Raw genomic sequence first — 23423 nt, 5'->3', positions numbered from 1 at the left:
TATTTTGACAAAGCTGCCTGTACTACTTATCCTATGCATATAGGAACAAACAGCTTCTTCCTTGAGCAGGTACTGAAAACGGGCCAAAGAAATGCCCCTGCCCAAGTTTCACTCAGAGAACTAATGAGCTACTGCTGTTACTTTTCATGAATGTAGTTAATTTAAAGTCAGCTGAATCATCAAAATGGGCAACAACTCATGAACTTGGTTTCCATGGAGCTCCCTGGTCAACCCAAGAGCCCCTCTTCAAGGGTCTCCCCACCCTGAGCAGTTGCTCGCAACTGCTGGTAGGACCTTACTGAAGTGTTCATGAATCTTGTTCTATGAGTGTCCTGAGTCTCATGCATCTCCTTTTTAATTTATTTTTATTAGATATTTTCTTTATATACATTTCAAATGCTATCCCGAAAGTTCCCTATACCCTCCCTCCTTCTGCCCTGCTCCCCTACCCACCCACTCCTGCTTCTTGGCCCTGGCATTCCCCTGCACTGGGGCATATTTATATGCAATACCAAGGGGCCTCTCTTCCCTGTAGTTTTGTGTCCATGAACTTAACATTTACAAACTCACTGCTTCTGAATATGGTTCACATCACTGTAAACTCTGCCACAGGGCTGTGTAGGACACAGTGCATTATTTTAGAATCATATTTTTCCCTTTATAGATCATAGACAACTATTTTGCTAACTGTAGGAAAGCATTGGACACTGCAAGGAGAAGGTACCCATCTATATAATTGTGTGACCATTGTGTAAACTTAATTGTGGATTAAGTAGACTCATTCCTTTTGAGCCAGGTTATACCAGGTTTTTTTTTGTTTTGTTTTGTTTTGTTTTTTGTTTTTTTGTTCTTTCCCCTGAACTGCTAAATATGTATTTGAAGCTCTGTAGATGATATGTTAAGTAAGTATTGAGAGCCACCATTAGAAACAAGGAAATGTATGTTCCTGACAGAACAGATTTTTTAACATCTTAAAATTTGGAATTCATGAAGTTCTTAGGCAAATGGATGGAACTAAAAAATATCATCCTGAGTGAGGTAACCCAGTCACAAAAGAATACACATGGTATGCACTCACTGATAAGTGGATATTAGCCCAGAAGTTTAGAATACCCAAGATACAATTCACAAACCACATGAAGTTGAAAAAGAAGGAAGACCACCATGTAGATACTTCAGTTCTTCTTAGAAGGGGGATCAAAATACCCATGGGAAGAGATACAGAGACAAAGTTTGGAGCAGAAACTGAAGCAAAGGTCATCCAGTGACTGTCCCACCTGAGGACTCATCCCATATACAGTTACCAAACCCAGACACTATTGTGGATGCCAACAAGTTCTCACTGACAAGAGCCTGATATAGCTGTCTCTTGAGAGGCTCTTCCAGTGCCTGACAAATACAGAAGAGGAGGTTCACAGTCATCCATGTGACTGAGCACAGGGTCCCCAGTGAAGGAGCTGGAGAAAGGATCCAAGGAGCTGAATGGCTTTGCAGCCCCATAGAAGGAACAAAAATATGGACCAACCAGCACCCCCAGAGTTCCCAAACCAAAGAGTACATATGGAGGGACCCATGGCTCCAGCCGCATATGTAGCAGAGGATGGTCTTGTAGGACATCAGTGAGAGGAGAGGCCCTTGGTCTTGTTAAGACCCCAGTGTAGGAAATTCAAGGACAAGGAAGCAGGAGTGGGTGGATTAGTGAGTAGGGGGAGTGGGGAGGGGATAGGAGCGTTTTTGGAGGGGAAATGCGGAAAGGGGATAAAATTTGAAATATAAATAAAGAAAATATCTAATAAAAGAAAAGAAAAAAAGTGGAACTTCATTGCTTTTTGGCATTTTGAATAAGAACTAATGTAAAAATGGGGAATTGGTATATATTTATTAAGAAGTTGTTTTTAAATAATCCTTTTAATTGTTTTAATGGTTATAAAGAGTATAGTATAGAGGTTACTTATTTACCTGTGATTATTCCCATAACAGTAACTTGGTCTGCCTTAAATCCCAACCCGGTTACTAGTTTTCATTTTATGAGGATAGTGCATTAGGCCTCCTGGATATGCTGTTGGATAGGTAGCTGAAGTCTGTGGATTATAGGACTTGAAAGCATCAGGCTAATGATCCAGGCTATAGGGAAGGGTAAATATTACATAAAATGTTTTAAAACAGGCCTGTAATCCCAGAGTGTGGAAAGATTAGAGGTCAGAGAGGCAGTGCCACTTCCTGGGAAAGTCTCCTATTGGTGTTGGCGGCTTGTTCTACTGGGGTTCCTTTCCAAGAAACCTCCAGTGACCTTTGGCCTCTAGCTTCCTTCTTCGTGTTTCTCCAAGTAACCTTTGAAGCCCATGGATACTTTCCTATTAGGCTTCAGATGTGTCCCAACAAGTTCAAAATGTGTGCTATGTGGGATGTTCCTTGTGTAGATCATTTGGCTTGCTTAATACAATTTAAAGAACTGATTCCAGTGAACTTTGTTACAAAGTAAAAGCTTAAAAATTCACTTGTTAATCCATAGATTCTGCCTTATATGTGCGGATAAAGTTGCCTGCTATGAAAATGTTTGAAGCATTTATAGACTACTAACTAGTTTTGGCTTGGATTAGTTTTTAACTGGCATTGCAATATTTGCTGTTGTCTTAGTGTTAGTGCGGTCTAAAAGCTACAGACTTGAACCATTTTGTTCTTATTGAAATCTTTCTTTTCATATACTTTTTTTTTTTTTAAATGGGTGTGTTTTAGCAGACATGGAGGTGCTGTGTTCATTTCTAAATACTACATTAATATATGTGGCAGATGTGTGTGGGCATTCTACCCTTAAAGAAAGAGAACTGAGACCTTCCTTCTGTGTTCTATGTAATCGTCACATAGAGCTTGCAGCATGAATGGCCGGTCTTTATTTGAACCTCATCTACTTGGGATTCCCTTTCACTGGAGATATTTTATGATGCTTGGAGTGTAGGTGTATAAAACAGATGAACAGATGAGGAGCTTACTGATAACAAGTTATTTTTTATTTTTATTTTTTTGCTTTTTCATTAGATATTTTCTTCATTTACATTTCAAATGCTATCCCCAAAGGCTCCCCTCACCCTGGTCCCTAACCCACCCACTCCTGCTTTCTGGCCCTGGCATTCCCCTGTACTGGGGCATATGATCTTCATAATACCAAGGGCCTTTCCTTCCACTGATGGCCGACTAGGCCATCCTCTGCTACATATGCAACTAGAAGCATATTTTAAGACAGTGACTCAGAATGCATGTAATTTTAACAGTTAAATAAGGACCATGTAAACTTTGTATATTGAGACAAGGTTTTTACATGAAGAATTGAATCTTGGCCAAATGGTTTGCACTAAAGGACTTAGACCATCTTCAACATTTTTCAGAGTAATGAGTATTGAAAATGCTGCTTAATATAAATATTATAACATTGCAGAAATATGTTTAGGTCATTTCAGAAATTATTTCAATTCTGCCTTAATCTCATACCCAAATCCATTATATTTTTAAAGATGAAGCTCAAGTCAGTAACTCAACTGGCAACATTTCCCTACAACACAATACAATGCAAATATATCAGATATATTAACTTGACATGATCAGAGGATACTGTTTTGATTTTTTATTAACTAAATCATTTTGTTTTAACAGCAACAGGAAAATGTGTGTGTCCAGTGAGACCAATGCCATTTATATCGTTTCAGACTAGAGCTCGGTGGTTTTGGGCTTTGATCATTGGCATTGTGTACAGTGGTGGTACTCGCAATGCTGAATACACGTTTGTATTCAGGACTACAGGGAAGCCTTGCCGTTCTACACAGGCCAATGCTGCCAAAATCACCTCAGATTCACTATGTATTTGATTTTGCAGTAATTTTTGTCCTTCTCACATCAGAAACTGTATGTGGCTATGTGCAGGTATGGGAAGGCTAGAGGGTAATGTCTAGGCACTTTCTTCAATTCTCTACCATTACTTATTTTATGTTGTGTGAGTGACTTGTCCACATATACGCCTTTGTTTCATGTATGTGCCTGATATCCATAGAGGTCAGAAGAGGAAATTGGATCTCCTAGAATGGGAGTCAATGGATGATTGTGAACTATCACATGGTTGCCAGGTCCTCTGTAAGAACAAGTGTTAGACACTGAGCTTTCTCTCTAGCCGCTCTACCTTTCTTTTGAGATAGGGTCTTTTAAATAAACCTGGGTTCACTGGATTTTGTTAGACCAGCTGGCATCAAGTACCAGGGGTCATCCTGCGGTGATCTCTTAGTACTGGGGTTGCTAGCTTGAGTTCTTGTATAGTTACTGGGGATCTGAAGAGCTTGAGATTTGTGCTAGCTCAGCAGTCCCAACTGTCCCACCTCCCCAGTTCTAAAAACTTTTTTACAGTTGTCAAATGTGCATGGTGCAGACTTTCAGTTACCTGACCCAGTGTGGCTTGCCACCCGCAGTTTAAGAAGGTGGGGAGCAATCCTTGTTTGCCTCTGTTTCTCTTTCCCTTTCTTTCTTTAATGCCAAAAGCACACAGTGCTCTTGGCTTTTCTGGAGATCAGAAAGGTTGCTGTTAGAGCTGGAAGCCTCTTAGAAAATGCCTTTCAGCTCTGGGAAGAAAATGATTCCAAAGAACTTTTTGCCAGAAGGATCTTGAAAACTTGCAGATTATTTTCTAAATAATTTTCAGACCTACAGCTCTGTGTTTAATTTCCCCCTCATGAGTAGATTTACTTTTAAATATATCTATTTTCTAAACTTTCTCAAAGAAATCTTCATGTACATTTCCCTGAAAAGAAAAAACACCTTGTGGTACTCCACTGAATTTGACCCTTAATATCAAAGGTGTCTTTGCCTTAAAAGAGGAAAAATGCCTTTGGATTTCGGCATCACCTTCTGAGATGATTGAAATACAGATGATCTTTTAAAATAGACCCAGAAGATAATTTCCTCTAAATGAGGTACTAAATGAGCAAGTAGAACTTGCAGGGAACAGTGGATTTGGTTTAGACCTAGTTCCTGCCAAGCTTTGAGTTACAGTGTATATTTATTATAGTAAGGGAGGAAGTTCCCTTATTTTGAGGTCTTTTGATTTGGCAAGGACCCTCTACCCACTATGGCGTAGTACCTCCCTGTCCCAGTGAAGTATTTCTGGTTCTTCTTGTAAAAAGGAACTTATGATCATTTCTAAATCAATCCTAGAATTGTGGTGCTCAGAATGCTGGGATTAAAGGATTTGTGGTGCTGAGAGATGATTTTGACTCACTTTTCTTTTGTTTGATACTGAAAAGGGATGTGTTAAGGTTTGTGGTCTGTCAGTGTCAAACACTGGATTGAAAAGCATATTAGCATTCCTTGCGGGTTTCTGTAGCACAGGTATGTGTCAGCTGTTGTGTGTCATACATCTAAAGCTGTCCTTTCTGAAGAGGTGTGGTACAGGTTTGTATTTAGGCAAACTCTGAATTAGGTGAAAGCCCTATTTCTGTTATCATCTAGCCTAAGTGTGGACTCTGAGGTTCTGTTGTGGAATAAGTGTTTAGGGGCTATGGAACCATGCTGAGCAGCACTGGAGACCCCAGAGTTCTGGTTTTTTCCTCTTGAGTATATTCTTGGAGGATCAGCAGCTGCAGACCACTTTTATGCTAAACACTTAAGCAGTTTGCAGGAAAGGTTTGTTATTCTCGTAAGCTATTGGGTACTGACATGACGGTGTGGTGAGCATTGCTGTAGAGCAGTGATGGACATATGTTGGTTGTGTGTAATGGTTGATCTGCATTGTCCTTTTCCTCAAGGAATTTATACTCTGCCTGATTGTATTTTGTTGGCCTAAAATTTAATTTTGGATTTTTTTAGAATATCAGTTTTAAAAGATTTGAGTCTTCTTTAGAAAAATTAGTGACTCTTACCATTGTTCTGAATTCTCAATTTTTCTCAGATTAAAGCCTCTTAAAAGCTGTTTCCACTTAAAGGAGATCATGTGTATTCTATCCAGCAAGGTGGTTGTATCCTTGTGTTGGCATGACAGACACCCTAAAAGTGGTCAGGCATCTTAGAACTAAATTTATTTCCTACTTGCTCCATTCTTTGGCCTGTACACCAAGCATTATGTCATTCTTTAGAGGCCAGTGGTTGGGTGCTAGCCTCTTTCTCTCCCACTCTCCTTCCCTCTGTCAACTCTAAACTCGTTGTTCAGGCTATTCCTGAACCGCTGGCAAGCAGCTAACTCTGAGGGCTGAAGCATTAAAACTAACCACAGCAGTTGTTAAAGCCAGGGTTTCTATAGGCAGAAATCCAATTCTGTTCAGACACCACCTGTTTCAATAGAACATCTCCAGCACCCATTTGGCAAGAATTGTTTGAGAAGACATGGGGAGCATGCTTCCAGTCTGTATTAAGTCTGCAGCATAATGCAGTCCTGGTTCTCATTGACAGTTACATTTCTATATGATCTGCATTTATGTAAAAAAGTTAGAACTTCTCTGAAATGCTGTTATCATGAAGTGGACTTCCAATAAAGGGTTTTGCTTGTTAAAGGGCCAGAGGGATCTGTGATGCAGAACTTTCCCTCCTGCAGTTTTATCAAGCCTTCTGAACATGCTGATGTAATGTCAGGTCTGTTATTAACCTAGGTACGGCCATGCTGTATTCTCTTTGTAGGGTGTTAGGGAACTCTTTGGGCATCTCAGCTATAAATATCCCTCCTCCCATCCTGCTTATAATTTTTTGAATAAATAAACAAACACCTTGTTACTTATAAAATGATATACAATGAGCCTACTTGTGGTCACTAGTAATACTAAAGCAGTTCTTGGTGATTGAGGAAACTAAATTTCTATGCTAGTGGGATAAATTCCTAGGAATACTGTCGTAGATTCAAAGCACAAAGGGGAATTTAAATTTTGATGGCCGTGCACAGATCTCTTGTTAAAGAGGCCCTGCTTCTCCGTGCTTGCAGCAGCAGCCTGTGCAAGTACTCATTTCTGCATGGTGATTTATTACCCCCGCCTTGGTGGGTGGAAATAGTATCGCATTTGTAACTCGCATTGCTCCTGTGAGTGACGATGAACAACTTTTCATATGCTTAAAAAGCCATTTCCATTTCCTTTCAGAGGCCACACTTTAATGTATTTTAAATTGGAATATTCTAAGTGTTTCAGTTTTGACTTAAATTTATGAGTATTCTTCCCACATACTTAAATTTGGAAAAGCTACAAGAGATACGGAAGCCTTTTTAACCGAGGTCTGTGTTTTCAGGCTTTCTTCAATTTGTAACAAATTATGTTCTTAGGGATTGATTTGTCAAGACTTTGGCTTCTAAAAATATAAGTGGCTTTTGTGGCAAAGTCATCTCCACCATGCCCAGAGATGAATGGCTGGCTTCTGCATATGAAAATGATTCAAAGAAAGTAACACAGAGATTATTTTACTGGCTGTCACTGGACAGCCCCATTGGACTTTGTATATTTGTTTTGGAACAAATGTGGCTGTGTTTGTAATTTTCTAACATATAGCATCCTGCAACTGTCTACCTCAAACGATAAAAGAATGTAGCAGTTGTTCACTAGCACTGATAAAGAGTGATTTATTTGCATATATTTAAGATTAAACAGGTGGCCTCCTTCATTTTGGTGGTGTTTGCAAGTTAATTTTCTCACATCAGGTTTTTTCCCCCCATCTATATGTTTGGCTGCCTCTTTCCTAACTCTGAATTAAATCATGAAAGTGCTAACTATATATAAATCATTAGTAGGATGTCAGTGTTGTGAGCCATAATTCCTGCTGTAACACAGATCTGAGTTCTTCAAAGCGTGGTCATTAAAGGAGAGCTCTTTATGTCATTCAGCATAGTTAGTGGTTTTCTGGTTTAGTGTCCTCTGAATGTTACACAAATTGAAGGTTACTTCCAAGCTTTTGGAAGCACACACACAGAATAATCAGACAATTGTCCCAGAGAACCATCCCCTTGCCTTTGTGACTTCCTTTTAAATGCAGAGGGAATTTAAGTAGAGACAGACTGCTCATGACCTTCAGAGTTCATATGTTCAGCTAAGTACTCAGAGAAAAAAAAAATGGAGGCCGGGTGTGCCCATGGGGTGCGTTTCTGAGGATGCAGTCCATGGTTTTGGACGGTGTTCTCCGTTCTTACGTCAGACTTCCCAGGAGCAGAAGGTCAGCTGACTGGATGTCTAGCATTCCTAATGTAGCCTCAGTTTGGGCTTGAAAGGTCTGCAAAGGGTTCTGATGTATGTGGAGGAAGTGGTCACTCATCCCTGTTTTCTTCCCACTCCCCTGCCCACCCCCAACCTCCAGGATACAAAAAGCTAAAAAAGTGAGAAATGTGCGCAGAAGAGAAAAAATAGCTAATGTGAACACCAGAGGGTTTTCTTAAAATTAAAAGAGGAAAAATTTAAAATACAGAAATACTAAAGCTGAAACGAGTGCCTCCGTTTCCCTCTCCTGGGCTGACTCAGGATGCACCACCTCAGAGTGGTTCGTCCAGAGATTCTCACGTGACTGGGTCTCATCCCTTGCTGGGATAAGAGAGAGTAGCTAAATGCTCGGATTGTTCTCGGCAGGCTTTTTGCCATTGTTAATACTCTGTAATATTAGGTGAAAGCAATTTGAGAGTCGGGGTAACATGGGAGAGAGGCCTTGCTTTCTGAGTATTCTATCCTGTGAGTTACAAGGAAGCCCAGCAGTGATCAGGATCTAAAGGTCACAGCTTAAATAAATAAACTTCTGAGATTCTTGACATAGACATTTCTGGTTTATTTCTGGGGAATGAGGATAGATGATACTTCATGTAATATAATAATCTTTATTACCATAAAGGACACAGACATGGGGTGATAGAATATTTCAACTGATACCTGAAGGCATAAATTTAGTTCTGGAATCTGCTGTTAATTTGCCTTGAAGTTTAGGTTAGTATAAATATAAAAATAAGTGTAATATCTCCCTACTTCTTAGTCAAGATTACTAAATGCAATGTGTTATATAGTTAAATAGCCAGCAAATAAGTTTTTAAGTTATCGAATAAGTTATCGAAATGACCTTCCACTTTTTGGGTTAAGTCATAGTTTTTACTAGCTGAGAAAGGGGGAAATAAAAAGGTTTTCATTGAAAATATTTAACATAATGGTAGTATTCTACTGGAAAGAACATACTTTAGCTTCCAGGAGTATATGAGGGCATCTGCCTATAACTCCAGCTCTCTGGAGACTGAGGTAGGAGGAAGTACACAGTAAGACCCGACCTTAAAATAATAATAAAATAAAAATTAGAAAAGAATGACTTAACTTTCCCTCAAAGTTAAAATAAATATGTACTAATTTTAGAGAATGTGGATCTTCTGGAGCTGCAAAAGAGAAGAAAACCTGCTCTACTTGCTTATGACTGTAGCCTCCAACATTCTACACTGGTGTGTATGTGTGCATGCTCATGGCATGTGTGCACACGTGTGTGTGTGTGTGTGAGAGAGAGAGAGAGAGAGAGAGAGAGAGAGATCTCATGGGATGTTTAAACTATGTGGCTCTATGCTTAAAACACGTATGTATGTGTGCATTCACACATACACACAGACACACTCACAACCTAACACTTCTAGAGGTTGATATAATCTTGTTTTAGAGCTGATTAGAAATATATCCTGTACCTTTGTATTTACTTTCTCCCTCGGCTCTCTACTTCCTAAAATTAGAGTTACAAGTGTGATAGTAATATTAAGAATAGGGAACTGGGTTTGCAGGAACTTGAGATTTTATCTTAATGATTCTGACAATAAGAATTATGATCACTAATTTTGAATCATAATAAAGTTCTTGTATGTGACAAGATTTTGAAATCTCTGGCTTGCAGCAACGCTCTTATCTGAACTCCTGGCTTCTGTATCTTAAACCAGTCTTAGACATTTTATGGGTATCTATGGATGTTTGATGATGGATTAATAAACTAAGACTAGCTGTTTTGGAAAGATTCATTTTTTAATATAGGTTATTGTAGTATGTATTTCAAAAAATAATTTATCTCTGTCAGTATCATTTCTGCCTTTCCTTTCATTGTAGGCTATTTCAAGGCCTTTGGTATTGTGGAACGAGGAAGTTTCAGATAGTGCTTAATGGAAAGACTGCAGAACGTAAAGAAATCCAGTCCGTAGAACCAACTGGTCTGGCAGAGTGCGAGTTAAATGAAGGTCTAGTAAAAATGTAACTGCCCTTAGGAGCTTCAGCTCTTGGTAGCTCAGGGCGGGGTTGTTAGTAATGAAAACAGAAGAATGTCCACCTCCCTGTGGTGTCTGTGGTATCTTTGGCAAATGAAACACAGCTATTCCCACTATCTCCATTCCACAGACCCCGCCCAAGAACCAGGACATAGCGGGATGATTGCAGTGGAATCTTAAGTCGTCCTCGTCCCACCGCGTGCAGAGACAGTTTGGCAATCATAAACAGTACAATTAAAATTCCGTGGGAAAAGATGGGTTTGTTATTAAACAAAACTATTCTGTCTGAGAAAATGTAGATGGAAATCACCTGTAAAAATATTAGGTAAGATTTTCTTCAGGGCTAGGGAGGTGGGAAAGTGTCTGCCGTGCTCTCACGTAAAATGCTGGGCGCAGAAGCAACACACACTTGTAAGCCCAGCACTGGGGAGCCCAGCACTGGGAAGCAAGAGGATCCTTGGCCATTGCTGGCCATCATCATTCTGGCTAAATTGGTGGGTCCCCGGTTCTGTTAGAGACTCTGTTTCAAAAGCTAAGGTGGAGAGTGATTGAGGAAGACACCTGATTTTAACCTTTAGTCTACACACCACCACCATAGCCACCTCCATTGCTGCCATTGCCACCACCACCACACTGCCACCATCACCACAACCACCACCAGCCCCACCACACCACCACCCCTAGATTTGAGTTGTCTGGCCTTATTCTACCACTCTGTTTTGTGATGTTTAGCTTAGAGTAACCACTTTCGTACATTCATAGGTACTCATCAAGGTCTGGCGTAAGTGCAGAAATCTTAATCTTTTAGTAGGACCATTGTGGCAGCTAGGGGTTTCAAATGGCAGAGAGTATGAAACCAGACTTAGTCTTTGAAAGATTATGGCTCCAAAACCGGAAGACATTAAGTAAAGTATCATTTGCTATACAGAGTGTCTCTCACGCACACAAAAATTGTGATTTCTTACTTTATTTTGTTTGTTAGTTGAGACAGGGTCTCTATGTAACCCTGACTGTCCTGAAACTTTCTGTGTTGTCCAGGCTATCCTTAAATTCATAGAGATATGCTTGTCTCTGCCTCCTGATTGTAGAGATTAAAGGCATATTCTACCACACCCTGCTATTTATTTATCTCTCTCTCTCTCTCTCTCTCTCTCTCTCTCTCTCTCTCTCTCTCTCTCTCTCTATCTATCTATCTAAAGTGAAAATTTTCCTTTTGATATTTTAAACTCTGAATTCATAGGCACCATTGAAACTTTCAAGTCACTATTGATGTGTTTCCAGCCTAAGATGCAGCTGCTCAGAGGTTCTGGAACTGGGGGCTGGAGCTGGGGCTGGGGGGCTGGAGCTGGGGCTGGGGGCTGGAGTTGGAGACTGAGGCTGGGGGCTGGAGCCTGGAGGCTGGGGCTGGGGGCTGGGGACTCGGGGCTGGAGCTGGGGACTAGGGGCTGGAGGATGGGTCTGGGGGCTGGAGCTGGGGACTGGGGGCTTGAGGATGGGGCTGGGGGCTGGAGACTGGGGGCTGGGCCCGGAGCCTGTTCTTGCTGAATTGTTTTCCTTATGCTCTTACTGGTCCTTCTCTTCCCAGATTTCCTTCTTATCTCCTGATAAGGAAAGTTTAGTTTCTATTCTTTACTCCCAAGCCAGGGCCAGGTCTCCTGAGTCCTTAGCCCTGTTCCCTTTCCTGGGAACTTCGTAGCTGAACTCTTCTGCTACTGCCTTTTCTTTTCTTTTCTTTCTTTCTTTCTTTTTTTTTTCCTTCCAGGATATCCTTGTGATTTATATACATAGTCTGAGTTTGCCTTCAGTTCTCTTTTATTTAATTAAAAAGGAGCTATAATTCTATCTTTGTTCTGATTTATGTTTCCTTAAGTGAAAATACATTCAGGTCAAAGGTATATGTACCTCTGTCCTGAAACCAGCACCGGCAGTAAAATCTCAGACATACTGGGTGGAATGCTCCAGAGTCGTGGCGGGTAGTAAAACCCGCAGGAATTGTTGATACATACAGTTGCTTTCTGTTGGTTTCCTGCACACCTATGCTCATTTTTGCTGATTCAGTGAATGTAGGAAGGAAGGAAGAGACCCAAAACAGACCCTCTAGTGTTTGGTGTCTGGACACATTACTAGTTTCTGTCCGACTGCTGATCGAGGCTGACACAAACAAGACTTTTCAAAATCTGCTGGGATGTAGTCATTGTGGGGATGGGTGGAACTGATAATACAAGAAGAGGCTAATACCGTGACTACCTGTCACCAGCTTTATCATTAATACAGTTAGATCTTAGACATGTAAGTCAGTGCTCATTTTCATAGCTTTGAGGGAGTAAGTTCTATAGACTCTCAGCAGAATAGACACTCTCACACAATGGGCCAAGCCACCCATCTTACAGATGAGTACAGTAAGGTATCAAGTCTGGGATGATCAGTCACCCAAGGAATGCTGGTTAGGGATTTCCTTCACTGGCCTTCACTGCTTTGGCCCCAGCACAGTATAGTGCACACTATCTTTTAGAAATTCATAAAAGAGTTAAAGCAATCCTCCAGGGCCACTGGCCAATAGAAGAGTCTTATGTGAGTCCCTAGGGATAACCTGCCAGATCAGGTGACTCGCCTGTCAGCAGAAGCCTTTGTTCCGTTTACTTCTTTTAGACTCACATCTCTGTGTGTGCTCCGGGTCCCTATATTTCTTTTAGTTCTGAAAATACAGTTTAGGTAGAGAAAAATGGCAACTTTCTTCCAACATTTTTAATATCAAATGTTTATTCTTTAGAAATTTAATCTCTGTATACAATATACTTTGATCATCATATTCCCCTCTAACTCTTCTTAGTGCCACCCTGTAGCAACTCTGTGTCAACTAAAAAAATTAACTCAGTTGTGCTGTACATATTCATGGGTGTAGGGGGATGCAGTGCTCATACCCTTAAAGGAAAAAGACTGCCTCCTCTAGAAGGTCTCAAATATCAGTAGCTCCTTAGCGGGGGGTTTGGGACCCATATCCCCTTTCCCCCTCCATAATGGCATGTTGACTAGCTTAATCTTGTATAAGTCTTGTGCAGGTAACCAGTTGCTATAAGTTTGTGAATGCAGTGGTTCTATCATATCCAGAAGGCACTGTTTCACTCTGCCTCCCAGTCTGGGGTCTTGCAGTCTTTCCATCCTCTTCTGCCTTGGTCTCTGAGCTCTGGCGTGGAGGGGGGGGGGTATGTGATTTGTGGCTAAGTATCCCACAGGGACTTATATCTACAGTTGGACCAGTTGTGAGTCTCCGTATTACTATCTACTGTATTACTGTTACTGTTCTCTGATACACTAATCTACCCACAAACATCCTTAAGCCACCATGAGCCTACCTTCTGGGGACTGGTTTCATTCCCTATAATCTAGAGACAAGCATGAACGGGGGAATGTCTGAATTAGGAAAGAAAGTGAGCAGCAAGTATGAGCTGCCGTTAGAGGTAGTTTCCCCTGGCATCAACTGCCAGGCCTTTTATCAAAGGCAACAAGTGGCTTTGTGGTCACCAGATTTTTGAAGGGGAGATGTAGATGAGTCTTCAGTTGGTGATGATTCTCTGAGGGATTCAGTGTTTCCCCCTCAGAGTAGGAGGATAATGTAGCCGTGGGTAGTAATACACTCTGTGCTAACCGTCCTCTGAATGCTTTGCCACAGCTTGGTCTCTGTATAGTTATAGTCACGCTTCTTCTTACACAATCCAAAGTCAGATGTGGAATGAGTGTGGTAGGGAATATTCACAGGCCAGGGCAATCAGGCTGGGAAGGTGCATGATGCTTTCATGCTTCAGAAAGAATGTTAGACTCCTTCGTGGGTTTGTTTATTTTTTATTTGAGCTTAGTTTGAAGTACCCTGGATAAAACTGCCTTCCCTTAAGTTTGAGAGGAGGACCACTCTCAGTGTTTTTCTGCCCCTTTATATTTTCGGGTACCATCCATCCTTCATCCCTCCTACCACCCAAGTAGGAAGCTGAGTGTTCAATAAGTTTTAACATAACAAAATAAAATGTCTTCCAGGGTTGTTTATTTTTACAAAAGAAACGGAGCTTGTCTTGTTGAGGGAGTCTTAAGTATTTTTCATTGAAAAATATTTGAGTACCTCCCTATGGGTATAACGTAGCAGCAGACTCTAGGTTTGAGTGAACACTGAGTTATTCTTTCTGTGAGACCCTCACTGTGTTCTATTTCCAGGGAGTAGTAACGTCTCACCCTCCCAGAACTCTAAGACAGTACAGCTCAGTTTCCTAGAAAGAACTGTTCATGCCCAGTAGTTCAAGCTACATTGGGGTGCTTAAAGGAGTAAAGCCTGTGGGACTTTAAGACATCCCATTTTATGGGAAACCACCCACTCCTTGTCTCACCAAGGTGTTCTTGGAGCCCCCAAGAGACCAAAGGCACAGAACCAATAGTGCCTTCCATTTTGTAAAACTGGTCTTTTGCCTAAATTGCGAAGGTGAAAATACAATTTTGTTCGGTTTCTGCAACAAACCCTACCAAGTAGAGCTGAGTTTTCCCAGTAAGCCATGTGAAAGTTATCACACACTTCTTTGGATTTATATTACAATTCTACAGTCTTCTTCGGCAGCAGAGGAATAACTTGTAGTTGAAAGGAGATGGGTGAGGACTCTGCATCCCATCTGAGGTCTGTTTGCCTGTGTGTGATAGAGACTGCAAGCTTACTTGACTTCTCTTTAGAAGCAAACCACACTGTGGCTTTTCATGATAAGAAAGCCTTGATTTCATGGATAAGTCTGATTTGCCCAAGTTAGTCTTGCTTTCCCTGGAGAATGTATCTTTGATTCCTGTTAAAAGAGTGTGGCACTTAAAGAATCCGCTTAGTATGTTTATGGTTCTCAGAGCAAAAGGTAAATGGAGTGAATTTCACTGGACTTGATGACCCTTCTTAGCAAACTCTGACTTAAGTGGCCTTCCTGTGTCCTCTGGCTCAATGTCCATAGACTCAAAGTCTATCTTCATTATGTTGTGACTGTGAGTAGATATCTCTTCAGTGAGCTACAGTCTACTAGGATGAGAACATGTTGGGAGTCCATGAGGCACTCCCAAATACCATCACTTACTTATTTTATAATTAAATACTCTCAGCAGTATCCTCAATTTTTAAAAAAGTCATAAGCTCAATACAAAGAACTTTTGCTCTCCTGAACAGTAAGTCGCCATAACATTGCTCCATTGTCGTGAGTACTCTGGGGTCTGTTTCCTGAAAACAAGGAGTCTCACTGACGTCACAATACAACAGTCAAAGTCAGGAATTAGAACCATTGCACTACCCTCAGATCCCATGCATTTTTTTTCCTCAGGTAGTTCCAGTAAAGGATCCAGTGTTTTGTCAGTACATAGCATTTCCCTGCCAGGTCTTAGCTCCCATCCGCTAGGATTCTATTCCTCTCACACTTATGTACTTGAATTTATTTTTAAGACTTCAGGCCAGCTATTCGGTAGGTGACCCAACCTGAGCTCACGTGATAACTTCCTCATGACTGGATTCAGGTATGCGTCTTTGGGTGAACATCATGAACTGGTGGTATGCTCTTTCTCTTTTTGCATGCCACACAAATTGGGATTTTTCCTTTTATTTTTATACCTTTGACACTCACATTGATTGTGGTTGTCTCATTGCTGTCACATTGATGTATTTCATTGGGAAGCATTTGAGAAAATACATTATTCCACTATTTTTTAATCTTGAGATTATTCTTCTTTTCATTATGTTGTGACTATGGGTAGATTATCTCTTCAGTGGGCTACAATCTACTAGGATAAACATTTATTTTCACATTTACATTGCCTTTAATCACTCATAAGAGTGCTTTAATTTCTATATCTAAGCAGGGTTATGCACTTTCTACTTAATTGCTACAAAAAGATGTTCTAGGTTTAGACCTATATTCAGCCATTTCGCCAATGAACAAGTAGCTGTGGTCCATTACCCAGGAGCCTTTTCTCCCATTGCCCTTCCTCCCGTCCTTGTCTATTTTGTTAGTCTCTACTTAATAGCTTTTGGGAATTGAATCATTCAGAAATAAGGACTACACTGTTTATTTTGATTTAATGACTTGTGCTAGCTCTGTGTGGATAGGTAGTATGACTTATCGGATGTGACATCCCCCAGAGTCTATTACATATAAATGCTCAATAAGTTACAGAGTCATTCAAAGACAAATACTTGTTATGCACCTATTAGGGGTCAGTCATTATTCCAGACACTAGAATACAGCAGTCAGTCAAATAAAAAAGAAAACAAAAAGTAATAGTGGAAATGGCATGAATTAAATTTATGAAAATAAAAACATGTATTTATAGGAGATCTGTGAATGTTACTGGTTCATTGTGAATGATGAAAATACTTACATAAAGCAGCAATTTCAGTTAATTCACATTACGGTGTGCTTAAGGATGAAATATTTGGCTTTGCATTTTCTTTCTTGTGCTGTTCATGGAATAGGCCCTGTGTATTTGCACTTTGAAAGAATAGGTATGTATGTGTGTGTTTATGTGTGTGCACATATATGCTCATATGTGTGTACATGTGTGTAGAAGTCTGAGTTCAATGTTGCATATCATTCTCAAACACTCACTATCCTGTTTTTTGAGACAGAGAACCTAAGGCTTGCTGATTCAGCTATACTGTCTGGCCAGTGAGCCCCAGAGAACCACCTATCTCTACCTCCCAGGGCTTGGATTATAAGCATTCACTTAACATTTTAAACCTGTGTTCTGGGGGATGCTCAGAGCCTCATGCTTGCATCAAAAGCACTTTACCAATTGAGGTATCTACTCAGCTTGAAGCTAATTTTTCATTAGATTGTACAATCTAAATGTGTTAGGGCATATTTTCCTTTTAATGATTTTTTTTTCTTTAGATAGGACAGTTCTTGCTGTCCACTGCAGAATTTAGTGCCTGAAATAGCTCTAGTCCTTTAAAGGGCAAAACAGAAATCCTAGCAATGTGTTTTATATTACCGAACACCACATTATAGATTATCAGCTCCTGTGTATTTGATTAAAGATAGTTCCAGATGAAAATGTAATTTGAGTGGTTTCTGTTATTTCATGTGTATATATATATATATATATATATATTTCATGCTAGCCTAGAACTCATAGCCGTCTTTCTGGCTTAGCCCCATGTGTTGTTTTTATAGGTTTAAGCTACCATGACTGGCTCTGCTATAATTTTTTAAATTGTTTATTTATTTTATTTTATGTATATGGGTGTTAAGCTTGCATGTATGACTTTGTGTGTGTGAGTGTGTACACTGGCCATGGAGGCCAGAAGAGAGCATTAGATCCTGGAACTGGAGTCACAGAACAATGAACCATGCTTTATGAGTTCTAGAAATTGAACTTGGGTCCTCTGGAGAGTAGCAGGTGCTTTTTTTTAAAAGCAATTGAGCTCTCTCTCCTGTCTTATATATAAATACACACACACACACACACACACACACACACTTTGAAAGAATTACATGAACATGTGGATGTGTGACTGTGGGTTTATGCACGTGAGTACAAGTATCTGCAGAGGCCAGAAGAAGGTGGCAGATGCCTGAAGCTGGAGTCACAGGCATCTGTGAGCTGCCTCCTATAGGTACTGGGAGTCAAACTTAGTTCTTTTACAGAAGCACTAAATGCTCTTAACTATTGAGCCGGCTTTCCAGGCCCCTCTGAAATGTTATAACCAAGCATCTACATTTCTTTAGATTCCTGTAGGAATTACAATAAACACTATAAAATTGAGTTCTTTGTCTTCTGGCATTAGAATGTTATGCAAATATGTATTTGTTCAGCATACAGTGGATTGCCTGTTCTTTTTCAAGTAGCATTTTTGTCTAATACTGAACTATTTTCATATATCTAGAATTCACCTCATGGAAGGTATGAGCTAAGAATTTAATTTACATTTTTTCCTGTGTTGGGACTCCTGTCCAACATTTTTTCCTGAGTTGTCTATACTTTCCCTAATAATCTCTCCTGTCAGACACTGGTTTTCCTGCAATTGTCTCTTAGAGAAAGTTTCCCCCAATTGGTCAGTCTGTGTTTTCAGCACTTAGCAACAATGTTAGAACTAGAGACACTTTACAGGGCTCCCTACTGTGGGGCCTGGCAATTTTAAACTCTACAATTAGTTTTCTGTACCTAAGTTTTAGGATCAATTTAAGTTCTTGGGAAGACTGGAAGGGTTTGTATTGAAATTTCAGTGAATCCACAGGTGAAGGGATATCCTCATTTGTGAACCTAATCTATCCTTCATCCAGGCCTTTTTCAGTACATCTAAAATGTTAATTAAATTTAGGGAAAGGTTTTTCCATTTGTAAGTTTTATTTCTAGGTACTAATTGGGGGTAAGGAGGGGGAGAGAAAGTTACTTTGTTTTACAAAAATAAACATTTAGTCTCTAACAGTTTCATGCATGTATGCAGTGTGCTTGTGGTCACACCCATTTCCCTCTCTTAACACCTTATGCTTGCTTTGGACCTCTTTTTCCATAGAGGTCCCTTGGAATTTCAACCCTCCCTCCCCTTTCCCTCCCTCTCTTCCATCCCCCTCCCTCCCTCCCCCCTCTCTCCTCCCTTTCTTTTAATCATTGTTAAGGTCTCACTGTGTATAGGATTGGCTGTTCTAGAGAGCTGCCTTCTGAATGTTAGGATTAAAGTTCTGTCTATCTGACACATCTCTATCACTATCTCTTTCTCTTTCTTTTTTTATCTATCTCTCTTTCTCTATCTTAATCTCTTTTCCTTTCTCTTTCTCTGTCTATCTTTTGCTGCCCCTCTGACTTTAATTTTGCTTGCTTCCATGGGCATGGGTAAGAAGGGGTTCTGTATTGGAGCATGGCAGTAGTTATAGCACTGGAGAAAATGATCCCCTACCCCCGGCAACATCTGTAGCTGCTCAGAGACTGGTGAGCAGCTTGTCGTGTGGAAAGGTCCACAGGCTTGATCTTGTGTAGGTCTTGTGCGGGGAGCCCCACCTGCTTTGTGTTTATGAGTGCAGTTGTTCGGTGACCACCCAGTGCCTCATGGCTCTCCTCACTGTCTGGTTAGCCTCATTCCCGTGTTTTGTAGGTTTATTGCTGCTGACATCAAACATGCACTTCGTCTTTGCATCTGATATTCTGGTTATCTTTTTAAACTTACTAATTCAAGTAATTTTTTCTTTTCAGGTAATGGCTATTTCTGTGTAGATACACATATGTGAATGTTGTCCTGTCTGTCAGCTGTCTGATCACGTGTCAGTAGAAACGTCAGTAACAAGTTTGTTTCTGGTTATAAAAGGACCAGTTCTAATGATTTGCCATCGGAAGTGTTGTGTGCATGGGAGTTTTGTGACTGCTCTTGTCAGTATGGGGATAAAGTAATGACTCCATTTTAATGGCAATAAAATCTCTCATCCTTAGCCATATGTGAGTGTCTTTAGTCCTAAAACATAGATTCAAGCTATTTTGACATGTTCCACCCTGCAAGCCGTTACATGAATTTTTATAGCCACAGAACAAGAGGAAGTCATAAGTAAACACATTGGTAATCACATTGGTGGGTACATGAGGAAGACAGTAGAAGTGGCGAACCAAGGTAATTTCTTTCATAGGCTTCCGGCATGATCTTTTAATATTCTTACCTTCAGGATTGGGAGAGGCAAGAGATCTGTTCATCTTAACGGCTTGTTCTGAGATGTGTTATCTATTAGGAATGAGACTGTTGGGGCAGCTACCAAAGTTGGGGTATCTGGCTTTTAAAGGGTCAAATAGAGCCCAGGATGATTTTGGCTCTGGCTGTCCACCACATTCCATCTCTGCTTAGTCACAATGGTCCAGTCAGCCAAGACCAAGCAGCTGGGGGATTTTAATATGAATGCTGTATCTTTAGAGAATGTCAGTTCATATCAAATTAAGAAACTTTTTTTTAATTCATGGATGGATTTTGATTTTATTAGACAACTTTTCAGAATTACTTAAGATAGCTTGATGGTTTTGTTCTTCTTCAGTCTTTTACTGTGGTCCTTCACAGGCTTTTGTCTTGGTAAACTGCTCTTGAGTGCTTGAATTAAGCATAGATTGCTTCTTTAGGAGTTCTTCACTACAATTGGGTTGATTGTGCTATTGTATTCAATTTTTCATCTTGATATGTCATCAATAACTCATTATTGAGTTAGATTAGTCTGTTTATTTTACATTCTTGGCTCACATTGTTGCTTTGGTAATGTTAACAATATCAAGTCGTGTTTTTTCTCCTCTACTTGTGAGAGACTTTCTGTACAATTCAAATTATTTTTTTTCAAGAACTTGGTTCTAAAAACCTTGGTTCCAATGTTGTGTTTGTAGGAAGGTGAAACCACTTCCCTGATATTAATAAAGTTCCATTTCTGATTACTATTTTAGGATGGTAGGAATCAGTTTTGAAAAGTCACACTTCCTTAAAATTTTACTTTTAAATTTGTTAAAATAAATTTTTTTCCTGATTTATCTGTGTTGTGTTTTCAGGTGTATTTATCCCTTTTAATTTTCCCATTGTTAATTTGCATTTTCTCTCTTTTGTCTTTCTTGGTTGTTATAAAAAAATTGTTTTTACCTCCTGAAACTCCTCCTTGTTCCTTCACACCTCCCTACTCTCCCAACTTTACTAAAGTTCTTTCTTTCGCTTTCAAAAAATAATCCAAAACCTTACAAAAATGAAAATGAAAACAAGCAAGCAAAAGATCAACAAGACAAAAATGTGGCAAAACAAAACAAAAACTCTACACAAAATACCACTGAGTTTGTTTTGTATTGTGAACTACTGGGCATGGTGCCTGCCCTGGGGTGTAGTTAATCTATCCGTGTCTACTTCATTGGGGAAAAACTTATTTCACCTTTTCCTGCAGGCATCAATTTCAAATAGCCTCTTCTTTAGGGGCTCGATACTGTGTCCACTTTCCCTTCTTAGAGCTGGGACCCTGTTTGGATTGACCTGCACAGGTCTCGTGGGTGCTACAGCAGTCTTTGTGAGTTCATTGAATGTCAGTACTGTTCTGTCTGGAAGACAGTGCTTCCCTGAAGTCAGTCCATCTGCTTTAGCCCTCTAGCCCTTATTATCTTTTTACCTCTTCTGTGTAGATGCTTGAGCCTTGGGTAGTACTTGCAGAGGTGGGGGTATGTATGGAAACATCCCATTTGGGATTGAGTGCTCCAAAGTCTCTCACTTTCTGCCCATTGTCCAGTTGTGGGTCTCTGTGTATGCTTCTCTGATGAGAGTGGATGAGGCACAAATGCATGGTATAGCAGAATGTCCTTAGAAGTCATTTACTGCTATGTTCACTTAGCAGAATATTAGCAATGGGATGGGTCTAAGAGGGAATCACTTTTGTATATATCATTATTTTGATATTACTATTTATGTGGATTCATGGATTTTGGAAAATCTTTCGTCATTGGAACTTTTTATATTTTTACTCTTGTTGGGTCTTTGCTCAGGGTCTTGTTCTTTTCATTTCATTCTCCAGATATTTTAAGAGATTATATAATTTCAGTTTTTGTCTATCGGTGTGCATTTTCTGACAGGTTTTCCTATCTGTCTTTTAGTTTACTAATCCTGTTAAGTTGTGCACAGTTTGCCATAAGTTACTGTTTTCAACTGTAATTTTTGAAAATTTCTGTTTGGTGCTCATATTTACCTATTTCTTACTGTTCAAGCATTTAAATAATTCTTTAATTTTTATTATATAAAGTTATATATCTGAAATTCTTATGTCCCCTTTATCTCGGACCATGGTGACTGTTTTATATTTTGGGTATTCTAAAACTGTGTGTTCATATTGTATTTAGATAACCTTTTGGAAAGTTCCCACTGTTATATTTGGAAAGGGTTGAGCAGATTTCGATAGGTCCCATGTTGGGTCTTGAGAGATGCAGATGAGGGTGTTGCTCTTGGGGAATCCCACTTTTCAGGCTTGGTTGTGATTCACTAGACATTTTACATCCTTGCTCTGACTCTCTTCCATAGAGGTTTGATTCGTACAGTTCTCCCTTACTTACTACAGGCTCAGGAGTGTCTAAATGTGCCACCCCCACCCTGGCCCAGTATACTAGATACCAATGGGAGGTGTCTTCTTCTATAGTGTTCTACATAACTTTTAAAGACCAACTTTCTCACTGAACCAGTAAATACCCATTTCAGCTACCAGGTGATCAGTGAGCTCCCAGGATCCACCTGGCTCCGGCTCCCAGTGCTGAGCTGAGAGCTTATAGGCATGCTTCACTGAGCCTGGCTTTTTATCTAGATTCTGAGGCTCTGAATCAGGTCTCTGTGGTTGTTGAGCAGAAACTTTAGTGTACTGAGGCGTCTCTTAAGCCCTGAAATGTGGTGTTTTAAAACTGAGCAATAGTTTTAGTTCCTTTGAGTTGTGACTATAACTTATTTGGAATCTTCTACTTGCAGTGTCAAGTTCATACTCAGAACTCCCTCAGGTGGGTTGTCAAAACCTTTCTGTTTTCTGAGCATTTATGATTTAAGATTTGGGGGATTAGATCAATGAAGCTTTTACACACAGAGACACACATATACAGAGGGAGAGTATGTTCTATATTAAACTTATTTAGTCATAAAATTAAAATAATATATATGTATTATATGAACATGTATGAAATATTTTCAGTTTGAGATTTTTTTACAGGCATTTATTTCTGTGGCTTTAAAATCTATTGTGTTTTCCATTGCCATTTTGTTTCTGAGCTAAATCTTTCAAATTCCTGTCCTATCAATCACTTCCTATATGGGATCTTGTAACATGCTCTAGTTATCTGATTCTACCTTACGTTTTGGAGATGGCTATTTAGTATTTGATTTGAGTTACTATGAAATGTTAATTGATACAACCTACAGGATTTTAATTGTATATTTAACTTAGTTGCAACGCAAGAAGTATTACAGAAACCTACTAAATGCAACTCTTCTAATAAGTCTGTTAGCCTTAAAATATTTGACACTAAGTGATCCAAATTCAACATTCTCCAAGTATACAGAGGAACTATCTCTGATTTCAAAATAACTGATTTGCCACCTACCTACCTTTACCAAAGCAAACAAACAAACACCAAACACCTGCCGTCTGCCCTGCTCCTGGAAGTAAATGTTACTTTATTGATGTTTCTGATGACTACAGAGAGTTCACCATTGTCTCAGACTCAGACACTGAGCTCTTACACTTTT

The 23423-nt window shown here is 39.8% G+C and overlaps 1 protein-coding gene across 2 annotated transcripts in view; it reads left to right on the top strand.

Moving 5' to 3' along the window:
- Mllt3 (MLLT3 super elongation complex subunit) overlaps nucleotides 1-23423 on the top strand; it is a 261527-nt gene that overhangs the window by 160509 nt on the left and 77595 nt on the right. The window lies entirely within an intron of this gene.

This window comes from Mus caroli, chromosome 4 (genome assembly GCF_900094665.2).
Source record: "Mus caroli chromosome 4, CAROLI_EIJ_v1.1, whole genome shotgun sequence".
Taxonomy (NCBI): domain Eukaryota; kingdom Metazoa; phylum Chordata; class Mammalia; order Rodentia; family Muridae; genus Mus; species Mus caroli.
The sequence above is the reverse complement of the archived record's forward strand: the minus strand, read 5'-3'. Positions and strand labels throughout refer to the sequence as shown.